General features: G+C 40.5%; 1 long non-coding RNA gene across 1 annotated transcript in view; it reads left to right on the top strand.

Annotated features, from left to right (window-relative positions):
- The window catches only part of LOC129643834 (uncharacterized), a 45817-nt gene extending 31153 nt beyond the window's left edge, over positions 1 to 14664 (top strand). Inside the window, exons 3-4 of the long non-coding RNA XR_008710534.1 lie at positions 7786 to 7872; positions 11808 to 14664. This is a non-coding gene — a long non-coding RNA (uncharacterized LOC129643834). The remainder of the gene's footprint in view (positions 1 to 7785; positions 7873 to 11807) is intronic.
- Positions 14665 to 16811: the final 2147 nt, after the last annotated feature.

The following is a 16811-nucleotide window of genomic DNA, read 5'->3' as shown; positions in this document are numbered from 1 at the left end:
AAATTGGTCTATTGATACATTCGCTCCGAGTCTTGGTTGATTTTTTGGCATCACCGGCAACCGGTTATTCCCCACGCCCCAAATGGTGCGCACACGGATTGCAGAGCTCGCAGAAAGCCAGGCAGGCAGCAGACAGAAACCGACCTTCCTGCTTTTTCCCGTGCTCCAACTGTCCGACCCCCACGTCCCTTTCTTTTTACCCAACTCTAGAATTTTTTTTTTTTCTCTCTCTCTCTCTCCCTCAAGGTGATGGCAAGAGAGGGCAGGGTCGCAAAGAAAGGGAGGATATAATCCCAAACGAATGAATCAAAAGTGAAAGTTTCAAAGTAGATCCCCGGTCCTGATCGAGAAAAATAATGTTATCTTTCACTCAAGAGAGTGTGCTGGCCCGAGTCGTGTGTATGTCAGAGAGGAAAGGAGAGAAACTGAGGTTGTGGTTTTGTCTCTTCTCTGAGTTGGTTAAAAGTTGTGGCAAAGATAGTGAAGTTTTGGAAGACCCTCAGTCGAAAACTCGAGGCAGGTTTCAGGCGCTTCTCACCTGCTTTCCTATACATTTTTGTGGCAAGCCTGCTCAGGAAATTGGAGAAACAGACTTTTACAATGTGCTCACACACACACACACACCCCCTTACCCGCACCGCATCACCCTCCTTACTTTGCCGCGCGCTAACTAGGGTGTGGGCTCGGGTTTGAGCTCCAAAATAGTGTGCTTGTCAATTGCGAGCTGTAGCAATATCAAAGTGAACTGTCCCAAGTAACTCTTGTCTAGAAGCTGGGAAGAAGCTTAAGCAGCTCGCTTTAATGATGATTTGTAGCTCGGCGAGGGGCACGGACAGCAAACACCCCGCAGGTGTGTGCCGTAACACCACCATCCGGACTTGAATGTAGATTACTCTGGCGATCGTTTGATCGGCCCTTTGAAACCCTTCACAATTGCCTGTGACGAACGGCCAGTCTCAGTTTTTCTCGGAATAATGCCTTGAGGGTAAGTCCTTCGGGCTTTTAAAGAGCTCCAGTATTTTTTTTTTTAAGAAGAAAAAAAAAAAAAAAGAAAGACGTTCGATTTTGGTTTAGACGTTGTCAACTTTGAGTCGCTAACAGGCATCACTCAAGCTATTCAATACTTAATGGCCGTTACCTTTGCTGCTTTTATATGTATACTGTATATATATATAATATATATATATGTTAACGAAGTCATTAATTTTGTTACAAACTGCCCTGCCTGTTTACAGATGTTCCTGTGGGTGTTTATTATAGACATGCATTATTATTATTAATGGCATTGTTAATCTTGTCTTAGTATGTTCTCTGTATTCTCTCTGAGTTATATCTCTTTGAGCAAGTGGGAGTTTAGCTTAAACATTAAAGCTTTCCAAAAGTAAAACTGTAGTTTAACCTGCCACCAACACCTTCACACCATCCCCCATCACCAAAATGAAAAAGGTAGTGCCTGTTCAGCCTTTAATATTTACTTTGAGTGTTTATATAAGGGGAGGAAAATGAACTTTTGTCTGAAACGTGCAACAAGCGGCACTTTGATTCCATAAAATAAATGTCAACAGTTGCAAGAGCTTATCAAACTAGGGTAGGGGGTGGAGGGTGGGAGTTGCAGTTGAATTAAAGGCCCATTCCTGCCATTTCAGACTACAAAGGGTTACACATAAATAAGTGCCACATTTGCCTATTGCAAAAGTTTTCTCGGTGCTTTCTAAGTCACAACAGGGGAGGAGGAAAGCTGTCGTTTATTATCAGCTCTGGGCAGGAGCAGACCCCAGTACCATGAGGCTCTTAGCTTTGGCCGGCAGAAGAGGGGTAGCCTTTCAACAGCAGCCCCCTTTGTTCTCCCGATCTCTTTCCCAATTTCAAGCTTCACTTGCACATCCCAAGTTTGTGTGTTAATGACGCTATTACCATCTGGCTCGCCCTACTTTCCAAAAGATATAAATCTCCTAGCTCCATTGCCCGCATTATCATTTAAGTGCCACCATAGCCAGAAGAAAAAGATGCTTTCAAGACTCCAGATTCTCTTGCACGGACTACCCCTGGCATGACTCTTCCACGATATTTATAGACTATACATTGGGTGCGAGAGAGCTCCCTGAGAGCCCTGATTTCTCAAAAGCTGTCCCTCCAAGCCAAGGAAGACATGCTACTGGGTGAAAGGATTTCAAATAAATTTCCCCTTAATATATTTTTGGTTTGTTTATAGCAAGCAGATCGTTTGCCCCAGCATAGTTTTATGTGCCTGTGTCTCCCTTTCTCCTGGTTCAGGTTTGTAAAAAGTCGAGGTACAACTCCTAGACATTCAAGATGTGCCACTCTTCAAACCCTATTTTGAGTGGGAGAATAGACTGACCTCTTTATGGGAGTGGGGGCAGGGGTGAAGGGAGGAAAAAAGTCCTGTGAGGCAACTTTTGGGAGCTGGGACAACTGCATCCACTCTCTTAAACCCTCACTTTTATAGTGCCTTCGTAGATGTGTAGATGTTGTGGGATGTGCCCACTTCTAGCTGTAGATTTAGATCCAGCTCTTTTTTTCCCAGGTAATCAGTGATTTGCGTGTTTTGAGAGCAAAAGCTGAGAAACTACAACAAAAAGAGTTGGGCTGGCTTGCGAGTGACTCCGCAATGACTTCATTTATCTGGCCAGGTCTGAGTGACCAGAGCGGAGCAGAGTCTGCCTCCAAGCACACGGAGTTTAGACTCAGGCCACTAGCTGATTTGAACAGCTCATTTCCCTGAGAGCTTCTCCTGTCTGTGGCCCTAGATGACCATATCCAGGGTCATCTCTCTCCTTCCCAATGCCATCTTCACGGAGGTGAGTTCCACTAAGATCAGCCAACCCCACAGGTGGGAAGTGGGATTGGAAAGGTAAACTTCTCAGGTTCCTAAGAAAAGCTTTTAAAATCATCAGGATTTGAGCAGACCCCTTTCTCTGGCTCTTAAAAAAAATCTTGTCAGACAGAGAAAGAAGAAATTACATTCTTCTGGAGGGATGAAAAAACTTACCTGAATATATTCCTAATACTTTGAACTGAGCACAGAAGATACCCAAAACAGTGATTAATTTATATCACACCCGTGTCTCTGTTTGCATGCAAAACCCATTTTTTTTTCCAGTTCACTTTCCTGCTTCCCCCCCAAACTCAAAAAAGATCTTGTTTAGAAATGTGTATCCCTATTTTTTCCTTTTGAGAATATTATCAAGTTGATATGAACAAATTGCAGAGGATATACCATTTAAGTAAGATGCACTTTTAATCACTGATCATTAAAATGGTTATGTTAAATATACTCAATTACATGCATGACTTAACTCTAACAGTACTTTCTATTCTCCCAGCTGCTCACGTATTCCTTAACGATAGTCTGCGGTAGAAACTTGATTATGCTGAATTCATACATTTCGATGGATTTCATCAGCCTAATTAATGCTTCAGTGTGGTCCTGGGGTCTGAATGAACCCTTTACTATGTTTGAGGTTAAAGGCAGTATTGGAATGTAGTTGGTTTTTCTTTTTTCAAAGTACTCATGAAGTACTTTGGAATTCCACTAAGAAAGGTAGGTAGCAGTTGTTAAACAGAAAGACAGCAAAACAAGGACACCCATCCTGATGACAGAAGAGAGACAAGGCTACTCTCTCATCCTTCCTTCCATATCAGTGTTTCTGGATTTGATAGACAATCTCCAAATATTTAGTAAACAGGAAATTACCACCTGCCCCCTTGTACCTTAAAACTATGCTAAAAAGGAAAAGTTGAACATAGAGTTATACTGCTGCTAAGTCGCTTCAGTCGTGTCCGAGTCTGTGCGACCCCGTAGACGGCAGCCCACCAGGCTCTGCCGTCCCTGGGAGTCTCCAGGCAAGAACACTGGAGTGGGTTGCCATTTCCTTCTCCAATGCATGAAAGTGAAAAGTGAAAGTGAAGTTGCTCAGTCATGTCCAACTCTTGGCGACCCCATGGACTGCAGCCTACCAGGCTCCTCCATCCATGGGATTTTCCAGACAAGAGTACTGGAGTGGGGTGCCATTGCCTGGTGGCTAAATAAATTACCTTTAATTCATCAAGACTGTCCCTACTCCCCACCCTTCTCCCTGCTCCCATAACTTCTGGATGACTTTCCCCTCCATTTCAACTTTCACGTTTCCCAAGGAAGCACTTAAGGCCAGCATTCATGAGAAACTCCAGTCACCCCCCATGTGGGTAACTGCATTCAGCCTTTTCAGGTGTAAATTAACATCTGAATACATCTCAACCTTGCTGACCCTTGCCACCACCGCTGCCATCCGGGCCTCAGCAGAGTCTCAGCTAATCTACAAGGCCACAATTGGCAGGGCAGACTGAGGTCAGGTTTCCCAAACCCCACCCCCAACAAAAGGACGAAATAGTGCTCGTATTGCTTGTGAGAGCAGGACCGGTATCTGTCCATGTCCAGTGAGACACCTGCGGAAGAATATCATTTAAGACATTTTTTTGGTGGTCAAGGAAAGAAGTGTATGGAAAGAGGAAGGTAAAAAGAGATTGAGGCATCTGTAAGAAATGTCCCAACCAGGGCAGCTGACACTTGAAACTTTTACTTCACTTTGAGTTCCTCAGGACAAATGGTTCAGGTCAGAAGAACCTCCCTCCATCAGGAGATCCACTGACTCAGATCCTAGTGGCCACAGGGTAACCTCATACCTCAACACCAATCTGATGGAAGAGGAAGGATTTGAGATCTATAACCAAATTACCACTTGGAATTTTGTGCTTGTTATGCTAATGTAATGACTTCTGTAGTAAGAGTATATTTTTCCGAGTTGAAAATGAGCTTTTTAGAATGCTTTGTGTAATGACAGACATTAGACAGAAGAGATGAATGTGCCAGCTATGGTGGCACAATACTCCTGGCACACACCCTGAACCATTTTAACAGATAAGTGGAGACCCAGATAGTGTGTAAAATTGAGCTTAGAGTGAGTTCAGGGAACTGCCTGAGAAAACAGATGCAGCCAGAGTACTGCAATGGTGAAGATGCTCTTCAACCCCCACCTTTTCTCTCAGACCTAGTTGAGTAGCACCATGCATCACTCAGTCCCTTGGGGTGATTGCCTGGGTAGGAAAAGCGAAGTATTTCATAAATAGATGTTACCTCCAGCTCATGATTTGTGTGCTCTTAAATTTAGATTGTAGACAGTAAAGGAAAGAAATATTTTCTGTGTGGTGGTGGGGGTGGAGGGGGTGTGTATGAAATTATAGAGAGAAAAATGAACAACTTAAAAATTTCAGAGCCATATATACACTGATGTTGTCCAGTACATCTGTATCCAGTGTGTCATATCTGTGCACTGTGTGATTAAAGAATTCAGGCAAATTCTCAAATTTGTGATATTGACCTCATGTGATTTATGTCTCAAGAATCAAGGACAAGATGATTTAATGATTTAATGCACCACATTTCTAAATAGTCTGGGATGGGATCAGTCATTTCTCATAATCGTGAGGAAGATAAATTCACATACTGAGCAAGAATCCAAGAAGAGATCTTGTTTCATCAGTTACCTGAATGTCCTTGATCAGAACTCAGTTACTCCCAGCCTGGTTATTTTGTGCCTATTTCTTCCCTGCTCCCCGCCCTGCTCTGGTCTTGCCCCCACTTACCCGTGGCAGTTACTTCGGAAATAAGGGACTTGGTTACTGGATGGATTTTCATCCCGTCTGCATGTCACAGGTTCCAAATGTCAACTTGCAGCTATGGAGAAGCCTGTGAACTATGATAATGGATAAACTCTACTGTGTTAACAGTCCTGTTTGGGGCTGGAGCAAGTTTGCCAAGACATAGTCTGAATGAGTTGGGGGTTTCTGAGAACTTGTAAAATGAAGCCAATTTGAAATTTTGGCACTGAATGCTGAGCTTTTTATAATAGCCCACGTTGTCCCATTTTCTTCTAGAGTTGAATAGGAGCAAAATACCTGGCTTGATGCAGTGGTTCTCTGATGACAAATGAACTAATTAGAGGTGGTGTTTCTTAGTTTACCGCAAAGATCTTAGCCGTGGTAGATGTGGGAAATGCAGATTCCAATAGCTTTAGTTTTAGAAAAGACAAATTTTATGCCTTTATGCTTTGAATTTATAAACTGAATTTGTCTAACCTAGCTTGCTACTGTCTGATCTAGTACTTTGCTTTGTAGAAGTGGGTCTAGGTAGGTTAAGTGTAGCTGTACTATTTAATACATCATTTCATTGACAGAGCAAATCTATGAATGAAATTACCTTTCACCTTTGGTGTGTAAAGGATTCCAAGTACAGAATGGTATGCAAATAGTATGTCAAGGTCATGAGGCTTTTTAGCAAGGTTCTTGTGAGATAAATTAACCTTTTAATCACATAATTTAATCTATTGAGTGGCATAGATTCCACAGTAGGTCCACCCAGTACCACTTTAAAAATACTGCCAGTGGTGAAAGAAGTCATTGAGTTGAAAGTACTTTATCTAAGATAAAAGAGGAGAAAATATAGATAAAGATTACATCTTCTTCATGTTCTCATATGATATGGCAGCATTTGTACATGGCAGATTGTAGAGAGAAAGCCAAAAATGCAACTAGAGACAGCAACTTTGAGGCAGAAAAAGAGAGATTATGGGTTCCTGCTACTTATGATCAGATGCCATTCAGTTACTTTTGAGCTGAAAGATTTATATACTGCAGAAATCCTGATCACATTGATGGAATGATGTAGGACTTCAAAGGATGGGTGTTGAAGTTGTTGAACATTTAGTTTCAGATTTCGACTCCAAAATCCACATCTGAATTGCTCATTGGCTCAGGGAGGAAAATGCCTGATTTAAAATTCTCTCATAAACTCTATGAGAGCAGACAAACTTAGATGAGGTTAGAAATAGCTTTGAATCCCAGATCCCAATGTTTTTATACTACTGGATAACAGAAGAAAAAAAGGAGCACCTGGTCTCTAACCAGGAGAGAAGCCTATTTGAAATATCTCAGCAGGTCCATCCATAGCCAATCATAGTGACCACGACATTTAAACCGTCTAGGTAGTTCTGGTCTCATGTCATCCAAACAGCATATTTTTCAAACTCACAAATGCCAGATCGTGTTATTTCTGTGGCAAGGAATTGCTTAGGATCTGTGACAACTGAGTTTTTCCTATCGATTATGTGATAATGCAGTTCATTTATAGAGCTCAAGGAAATGGGAAACGCCTTCAGTTTAACAAGACCCTAAATTCAAATGCTGTGTGGTATTTACTTGCAGAAATCAGAATTCAACTTGGAGAAAGTGGAAGAGTGGCTTCAACTGTGAACTCAAACTTTAATAGCTAAATCAGCCACCTAGGTGGGCTGTGATTGATAATGGAAACCGAAGCCTTAAGTTTACAGATAAATCACATAAGAAATCATATCTTACATAGAGAATTCTGTTTAGATCGATGTGTATGTTTGAATTTGAATGTGTATGCTTAAATTTGAAACACAAGTGAATCCAAAATGTAAAAAACAAATCAAAGGGCACTCTAGTGAATCTGGTGTGTGTGTGTGTGTATGAGTGTGTGTGTATGTGTGTGTGTGTATGTGTGTTTGTGTGGGTGGGGGTGGGAGAACGTGTGATGATGTGTGTGTGTGGGTGGGTGGAGGCACTAACTTGCAAACACTTTGAAAGAGCTTTTTCAGATTTATCTTAAATTCTGAAACGATTTAACTTGCACACCTTCCAATGCATCCACAGGTAAAAATATTATTTCTCTTGAGCCTCAATTCCTAATCATTTTCTCTGTCGCAGGATACAGACAGGCATGCAGAAGTAACTAGACGTCCAACACATGCCAAAGTCTTGCGGGCCCAGGATTTCAAACAAAAGAAAACTCGGGTAACGTGACTGTAAATCAAGGGCGCTTGAGACCATAGACACGCGCACCCAAAAGGGTTAATCGGCGGAGAGGGTGGAGAGAGGCTCCTCCTGCGGTCTGTGTTGATTCAGACTGCTGAAAGAGAACCAGAGCTCCAGCGGGCGAGTGGGAGCCCGGCGGTCCTGCACCGCGCGCGGTCCCAGGCTGAGGGGCTGGGGTGGCGCCGGGCTGGGGCAGGGCGCCACCTGGGAACCGCGGACCCGGCTGCGACCCGCGCGCCCCCTGCCCACCTCTTGGTGCGTCTGCTTTTTTATTGCCTGCAAGTCATCTTGCACGTTGAAGGCGCGATTATCGACAATTTGTCAGCCCCAATTTGTCGCTGGCAATAACTTTTGGTGACGTTTCACTTGCAGGCATTTGAGTTTGGGGATGAGAAAGCTGGTGGTGGGAGGGCATTGTCGTGTGTGCTGCCTCTCATTTCGACGTGGCTCCGGGCAGGCAGAAGAAGGGAAATGAGCGTTAATGTGACCACAGTCACTCCAGCATACAAGTCATGCGGATCCAGGAGAGAAAACTGGTTCCTTCTCCTACAGAACTCTCCCTTTTCCCCCAGGTCCCTCACAAAAGGGCCTCATCTCTCTCTCTCTCTGTCTCTCTCTCTCTCTCTCTGTCTCTCTCTCTCTCTCTGTCTCTCTCTCTCTCTCTCTCTCTCTCTCTCTCACACACACACACACACACACGCACACAATGTGTGTTCTTGGGCCTACAAGTCATTTCAGCAACCTGGGACTGAGTGATAGCTGTTTATTTGTTTTGCTCACCTTTTCCTTGGCGTTTGTGGCTATGGATGTCTCTCCAACACTCAGGGCCAGGGCCCTCTCTCTAAACTTGACCCCTTCAATTCATGCCCCTCTTCTTGCCTCCTTCTGGGACTAGTGGGTGTGGTGCCCAAGAGGCTGGCCTTTCTCAAGGCGGGAGCAGCTGGGGCAGCTGCTTGGGAGCAGCTGCCAGTGCCTCACCCCTCTTTTCTCAGTCTTTACAATTCAATTTCAAAATTTCTGTCTTCAACAATTTCCTAAGGAGCCTTTGAAGGATGCCAAAAGAGTGAGCCCCTTTTCTAGTGGTCCTGTCTCAGCAGAAGGAAGGCACTGGCCAAGTTGCCTTAGCTAGCACTCCCCAACCTTTTTGCCACCAGGGACCGACTTCCGTGAAAGACAGTTTTTCCATGGACCTGGTCAGTTGGGGTTGATGGGGGTGGGGATGTTTCAGGATGATTCAAACACATTTATCGTGCACATTATTTCTATTATTATTACATCAGCTCCACCTCAAATCATCAGGCATTTAATTAGATCCTAGAGGTTGGGGACCCCTGCCCTAGACTGTGGAGAAAGCAATGGCACCCCACTCCAGTACTCTTGCCTGGAAAATCCCCTGGGCGGAGGAGCCTGGTAGGCTGCAGTCCATGGGGTCACGAAGAATCGGACATGACTGAGCGACTTCACTTTCCCTTTTCACTTTCATGCATTGGAGAAGGAAATGGCAACCCACTCCAGTGTTCTTGCCTGGAGAATCCCAGGGACGGGGGAGCCTGGTGGGCTGCCGTCTATGGGGTCGCACAGAGTTGGACATGACTGAAGTGACTTAGCAGTAGCAGCAGCCCTAGACTGTGCCGTTCTAGGAGCAGTGCAGTGGATTGTTATAGGAAAGGAGGCTGGTGTTTGGGAAGACAGTTATGTGCGATTAAGAGGTGAAGGCAATGGGTCATGTAGTCCTTAAATGCCATCTAGAATTTCAAAGAAGTGCTATATCCTTTCCATGATGTTTTAGACAGGAGCGCTGTGCCCACCTGGACTGAGGGAACAGCCCTGGCAAAGTCTCAAGACAGGTCAAGAAGCTGGGGAAGGCAATCAGCTCTTGCATCGTCCACATTGTTTCTGGAGCACAGCCTGGCTGATCCTGGGGCTAGAGCTCAGAACCAGGTGGGAAGTTCTCAATCTTTAATCTCACAATTCCCCACTGACTTTCTTGGCTGGCTTCTCATCCTTGATTCCAAAAAGAAAAAAATGTGTGTATATAGAAAAGTTTCCTTCTGCACAGGAGTTTCCCTTAACAGCTCTTTCTCCTCTGGGTGAAGTCTACTTCTGGGAAAAGGGGAGACGACTGAAGTGTTTTTGAGAAATAGAACGATAGATAGACTCACACACATAACTGTAGGATAGGTAGCTGAACTTCATTAGGAGCCTTGAGTAGCCAAGCAAACATTCTTCTGACCCTCAACCTCAGAGTTGTTTTTCATTCCCGTCCCCCAACCACCACCACCTCCAAAACTTTAACAAGTAATTAGTACCCCAAATTCCTCCCTTAACCAACACCCATTAGAATCTATGGAAAAGATATAGCATTTCTTTGAAATTCTAGATGGCAGTTAAGGGACTACCTGACTCTTGCTGCCTTCACCTCTTAATCACACATACCTATCTTCCTAAACCGGAGAAGGCAATGGCACCCCACTCCAGTACTCTTGCCTGGAAAATCCCATGGACGGAGGAGCCTGGTGGGCTGCAGTCCATGAGGTCACTAAGAGTCGAACACGACTGAGCAACTTCACTTTCCCTTTTCACTTTCATGCATTGGAGAAGGAAATGGCAACCCACTCCAGTGTTCTTGCCTGGACAATCTCAGGGACTGTGCAGCCTGGTGGGCTGCCATCTATGGGGTTGCACAGAGTCAGACACGACTGAAGCGACTTAGCAGCAGCAGCAGCAGCAGCATCTTCCTAAACACCAGCCTCTTTCCATATTAAAATCCCTCAGCATACCTAGTACTTTTCCTCCTCCCCTCAAATTCTTATCCTTTACTCTTTTTTCCCCTCTGGAGCCTTGAACCAGATTCTCAGGATTCAATCATGGTCTTCTCCCAAACACCATGACAAGTTAAAAGGGAACTTTGATGATTGCACTGAAAATACATGATATAGAAAATAAATGTTATAGTTGAATGCAGTTGACAAATGGCAGTTTGGGGTATGAGCAATGAATTCCATATTTTTCTAGGGGCTTCCTTTTGCTTCATTTTTAGGATCCACTGATCCTAATAGAAACAAGTTAAAGCTAAAGCTAATTAGAGAAATATTAAAGAAAAACCACATTAAGCCCTTTCTACACTGGCAGCCATCAAATCTTACATAGCTCATGGTTATTTGGACAGACCTTCATACCACTGGAAACTGAGACTAACACCAAGAGCCCTTCTTCTCAGTATTTAATTATAAACCTGGCAGAGTGAAGACTCCATACTGATTAAAAGAAAATCAATCAGTGCCTGTTAGCCATAACAAATCAATAAAAACAATTAGCTGAAGAAATAATATTAACAGCCTACCCTTGTTATCTAAGTTCCTGAAAAATTTTAAGCTTCCTACAGCACACATTATTGTATTATTTCCTACCTGATTTTATGGAATTAAAGTTGTTTCCTGGAAGTATAACTTGAAGGAGTTTTACAATCATTTTATACCATGGTTCCAGAATAACTCTGTCACCAAGGCTCTGAATAGGTCTACAGGTATGGGGTTTTAACACCCTTTCTACCCAGTGAAGCGATCACACATTATAGTGGAGAATCCACTAAGCTAGAAGTGCTGAGCAGGATCTAAGTAAAGAGATAGGACCAGATGATCTCTTAAATCCCTCCCAGTCCCTGAATTCTGTAGTTCTAGAACCAACCAATTTTCAACATAAGAGAAGACCCATATTTATGAATCTTCTAAATATCTATTTATTTCATTGTCTTTTTAGTAGAAATTTATGCAGAAAACTGATAAGTGATTTTTGTTTTTTCCCTGGGAGAGGTCCTAACTTTAACTTGAGGAAACCAAACTAAGAGACTTGGCACTGTTTTCCTACGTACAAATGAACCATTGTCTCATACTTTAACTTCTTTTCCTTTTCAGATCCAGCTTAGAAATAATGTTTCACTCAAGATAAGGCTTGTGGTTTAGGAGATTCTGGTCTGGCCTGCCTCACTTTAAGACTTCTATCATCTCTTTTCAAAACCTGAGGAGGACCTCATTTCCTGTTTGATAGTTCTTCATGCTTTGCCAGCCTCCGGGTCTTTAACGAAGCTTGCCAAGAGTTCCCGGCTGGGAAGGCCAGCCTGAGTTCATCATAGAGAATGAGCTGGCACCACACTTGTCGTGACTCACCAGCCTCATTGCCCACTTTGCAATGGCAAGAACCACACCATCTAATTGAAAGACCTGTGTTTTAACAAAGTGCAATTGGATCACATGGCAAAATCTTCTCAAAATATGTCTCCAATCTTTCCTTTCACTGGATGTTTTGAACCCAAAGGAAATTATATTCTGAATTATATATTTTTTTGTTTTTAATTGAGATTAATTAACAGATACTTGGTTTTATGTCCATTCCGTTTTAGGTATTTAGTGGTGATTACAAAGCAGTGAAAATAGGTCACAGCAAAATGAACATTCCAGATTAGGTTAAAGCATTCCTCTGAAATTTCAGTATTCATTTTTGGAGTGTCAGTTACTACATTTCTGTAATTCATCATTTTTTTTCTTTTTTGGCTTACAGTCAAGATGAGAAATGATATCGAGACCAAAGACATTGTTTTGTTACATAGCCAGTGCTTTTTAAAATGCAAAACCACCCTCCCCTCACCAATGCTTAATCGTTTGTGTGTGCTTATGTTCACACACACACACACACACACACACACACTGGAGAAAAACCTTTCAAGACTTCCAGGACCTGGGTCATGTAAGAGGCAGATGAGAAAATTAGAGGAGGACCAGAAGGAGGCCAGAACAGTAGCAACACTACGAGTCCATGATTTCACTTTACAAAAAGTCCTTATATACCACACAGGCATTTTTAAAAAGCAAGTATTATTATAATTAAATAATATACTTCTAACGTATTATGATTCTCATCTAATTTCAAGATGTATATAGGAGCCGTTTAAAAGTATTTTGTATTATAATCTGTCACCAAAAATCAACTAGCAGAGTTTTATAATGTGTGTAGGTTTACCCAATGGGAATTAAATTTTAATTTATAAGTCTTTCTATCACTGTAGAAATTTAGGACAAGATAGCATTTGGTATTAACATAGAAGAATATTCTATAGCTTTTTTTTTTTTTAGTTTCAAATTCATCTAAAAGAAAGTACACTTTGAATTTTTCCTCCTAGTGTTCTTGTGTTATATTAGAGTATTTTCATGACATTGTTTTTAATGTAAACATTATTTTATTAAGTCATTAGTTAAAAATTTTTTAAAATATAGAATAATGGTCATTTGCTTTCCTCTTAATTTTACTATTTCAAGTCAAGCAAAAATGGACATTTTTCTCTCAGAAAAAATTGAGTGTGTTTTTGACACAAAAATGAATATTTAGTTACAGTGTTTTTCCCCGACTAAATTAGCATTTATGGCGGATCTTATTTAAAAGCTGATTAGTCTCAAAGAAAAGCAGAGAGATAATAGAATTTCCAAGTAAATTATGTTGTTTAAAAAGTATTTTAATACATTATTCAAATTGTTTTCAGTTATTGGGTTAAAAAAAAAACAGTATCTGTTACAAATGTGAAATTTGGTTTTGAAAGACCTTACAAGTTCCAATTTCTTTAGGACAACAGTGGAAATTAAAGTCATAGACAATTTAGAACTCCTTCAGTTTTTTCCCTTTGGGGAAAAAAAAAAAAAACTTGTGATAGGCATCTCTGCAAGGTAGGTTTTAACATATTTTTTTCCTATTTTTTTTTCCTTCTTTCAGTAAGAAGGATAAGCTTTTAGAGTACCCAGTCACCGTGGTAACTGCCAAAAAAATTCTCCTGAAGTTTGAAGAGGTCAGCTAGCAGGGTCAACAACTCTAGCCTCTCTCTGAGCTCGGTCTAGCATGCCCCAGCCTGCGGTTGGAGTGTCAGGCCAGATCTGACCCTGGGAGGTGGACTATTCCGGCTCTGATATAAATTTTTTGAGTCAGTTCATGGCCTGGACTCTCCAGGTGGCCTCCAAAATCGATTTTGACCCCCTGACCCTGTCTCACGGAGGCATAGCATCCACCCTAAGTAAGGATTTAGCCAGGAATGACAGCTTTCCACTGAGTGTTATTGGGGACAGTATAAACAGTTTGGAAAGCAAGTAAGGAGGTGTGAGTGCTAGAAATCATTAAAAACACATTAAAAAAACAATTAAACTTTTTTCTTAGCTTAAAAAAGTTTAAAATGTTTATTGGTTGTGTAATTCTTACATGATTTTTAAGATTTTTTAATCAAAAAAATTTGAATATAAATACTCAATGAACCACACATCTTCATCCTTTTATGAACTTTATTACAAATATACAAATAAGATAGCCTCACTTACAACAAAATAAGTAGCAGGGATGTAAAACTAGGGAAAAGAAAAGCTAGTTATTAAAATACATAAATAGATAAAGAGTTTCAGGTATTTTATCTTATTTTCTCAAGTATTTTAAATATTACACTTCATGAGCTTGTGTCTTGAAATGTTTAAAATGTGAAAATATGGAACCTTAAAAAGAAACAACCACCATCTGAAAGAAGATAAGCTTGTTTTTCACTTCAAGTGCCTTGGTACTTTGTAAAACAACTAGCTGATATACTCATTTGGATACAAATGAGGTAAAAATTATAAATAGGGAAAGTTAGATCTTTAGAGTCAAAGAGGGAAAAAAGAACAAATTTATAAATGTATAGTGTCTTAGAATTAATTTTATGTATTTTCAATAGTTTAAGATATCAGAAGCTTGGGAAATAAATATAAAATGTGTAAATCATCAATGATTCTTTTTCCTTCTTTTTCTTCTCCTCCTTCATTTTTTTATTTTTTCTCCCAGATGCCACCCTGAATATTTTATTTTCTCCAAGAAAGTGGAGTACTCTTTGAGAGTTCTAGCCTGTGAACTCATTATGTAAATGTGGTTATCAAGCAAGACAAAACTGCCAAGAGAGAAGATTTTATCCTAGGAATATTCCTTCTTCCAGTGGTACTTTGTTTAAAGTTTCCCCCATTGTCCAGTGATGTTGAAATGGCTCCAGAGCAACTCTACGGTAGCTAAACTCAGATGCCATTTCATCTGAATCCTTTGTAAAAATTAGATTTTAAGTAGGGGTGAATGTCCTTTCCGGAGAATAAACCAGGAAGAGTGGAAGCAGAGGGGGAGGGGACTGAGCAGTTTATACACATATATACTCTTTGTGTTTGAAGGCCTCTGTGTCTTGGTGTCTCACTATGTTAAATCCCTATTATAAAACTTATCTTCACAAAGCCTATTATAGTATTCTGAGAACAAATTGGACCATGAATAACTTAGTTGGAAGTGTAGATTATTTTCTACTTAGGGAAAGTTAGAGATGACAACAGCTTAACTAAAAGAATAGTGATTAATCTTAAATAGATGGATTTCAAAGTTTCACTCTTGATAAAGAGTAGCTTTGATAGTTCCCCTCTTCAGACTCATGTTTCCACTTTCTTTGTATTCAGAGTTGTCCTAGTGATTACACTGTCCACCTAATATAGCATGGCTCAAACTGTGGATCCTTTTCTTACAGTTTGTTAATCTGTCTGAGAGGTGGCCAGAAAGACATTCTACTTCCTATTGGTAAATGTATGATTTCACAGTGGTACCCATGCCTAGATATCAAACTAACTGTTAGGAAAGATATGTTGCATAAATAATAATTTCTCAACTAGATAAAATTATTACTTAAAAACATCTTAAATTTGTTTTAATGCCCTGTAACTTACAAAGTACTTCTCAGTTCATAATTTTGTTTGATCCTTAGAATAATGTCATGAAATAATATCATTAATCCCATTTTACCAAGGAGGCAGCTGAGTCATTGGCACACTGATCCAGCTGATAAATGGGACACCTCGGATGCCAACTCAGATTTTATAGCTTCTGCTTCAAGTGATTAACCTATAGCAATAGGCTTTTTAATTGTTTTTATGTTCTATATCCCCCAAAACCAAGATTTTGTATTAAGGAGCAAAGTTTTTATATTTCACAAAAAAGTTATGACACAATTTAAAAACTTTTTTTCATTTAGAAATGAATTTTACTAATTATTATTTTCTTTTGTGTGTATCTATGTATGTATCAATGGTCTTTCAGTTAATCTCTAGAAGTCAAACATGGGCAGCCCTACATAAATTAAATAACTACCTGGAATTTTTTAAATGAACATGAAAACCATCGATAATACTATAGGTGAGGTTTCTTGTCTAGTGTTTTTTGTTTTTGTTTTTTTAGCTCTGTTGAGATATAAATGACAAATAAAATTGTTAGATATTTAAAATGCACATCATGATGATTTGATACAGGCATACTCGGTGAGGGGATTCCTCCAGTCAATTAATACATCCATCACCTATGCATTTATTTATATATTTTTTGAGGAAAATATTTAAGTTCTACTGTCTCTCTTTTGGCCATGCCAAGTGGCATGCAGGACCTTAGTTCCCTGAACCAGGAATCAAACCTATGCCCCCCACAGTGGAAGCTTGGAGTCCCAACCACTGGACCTCCAGGGAAATTCCATTGAGTTCTACTCTATTAACAAATTTCAGTTATTCAATACAGTCTTATAAACTATAGTCACCATGTTACACATTAAATTTTCAGACCTTTATTCATCTTATAGCTGAAAGTTTGTACCCTTTTATTAACCTCTAATTCCCTCACTCTCCAGCTCTGCCGTCTAGTGTTTATAAACTGGTACTTTTAACATCTTATCAAGTTTGGATAAACAAAGTTGTGAAGGGCTACTTCCTGTTTCTCTTGGATTTTTTACTCTATGTGTGTAAATAAAAGTTTTCAAACTACTTTATGAATGATAAATAAAAGGTTTAGTTCACCTGATGTTGATGTAACCTATCTAAACACAGAAATCAAAAAATATGCAA

This window comes from Bubalus kerabau, chromosome 2 (assembly GCF_029407905.1).
Source record: "Bubalus kerabau isolate K-KA32 ecotype Philippines breed swamp buffalo chromosome 2, PCC_UOA_SB_1v2, whole genome shotgun sequence".
In the NCBI taxonomy this organism is placed as follows: Eukaryota; Metazoa; Chordata; class Mammalia; order Artiodactyla; family Bovidae; genus Bubalus; species Bubalus kerabau.
Note: the sequence above shows the minus strand (reverse complement) of the source record. Positions and strands in the feature narration are given on the sequence as shown.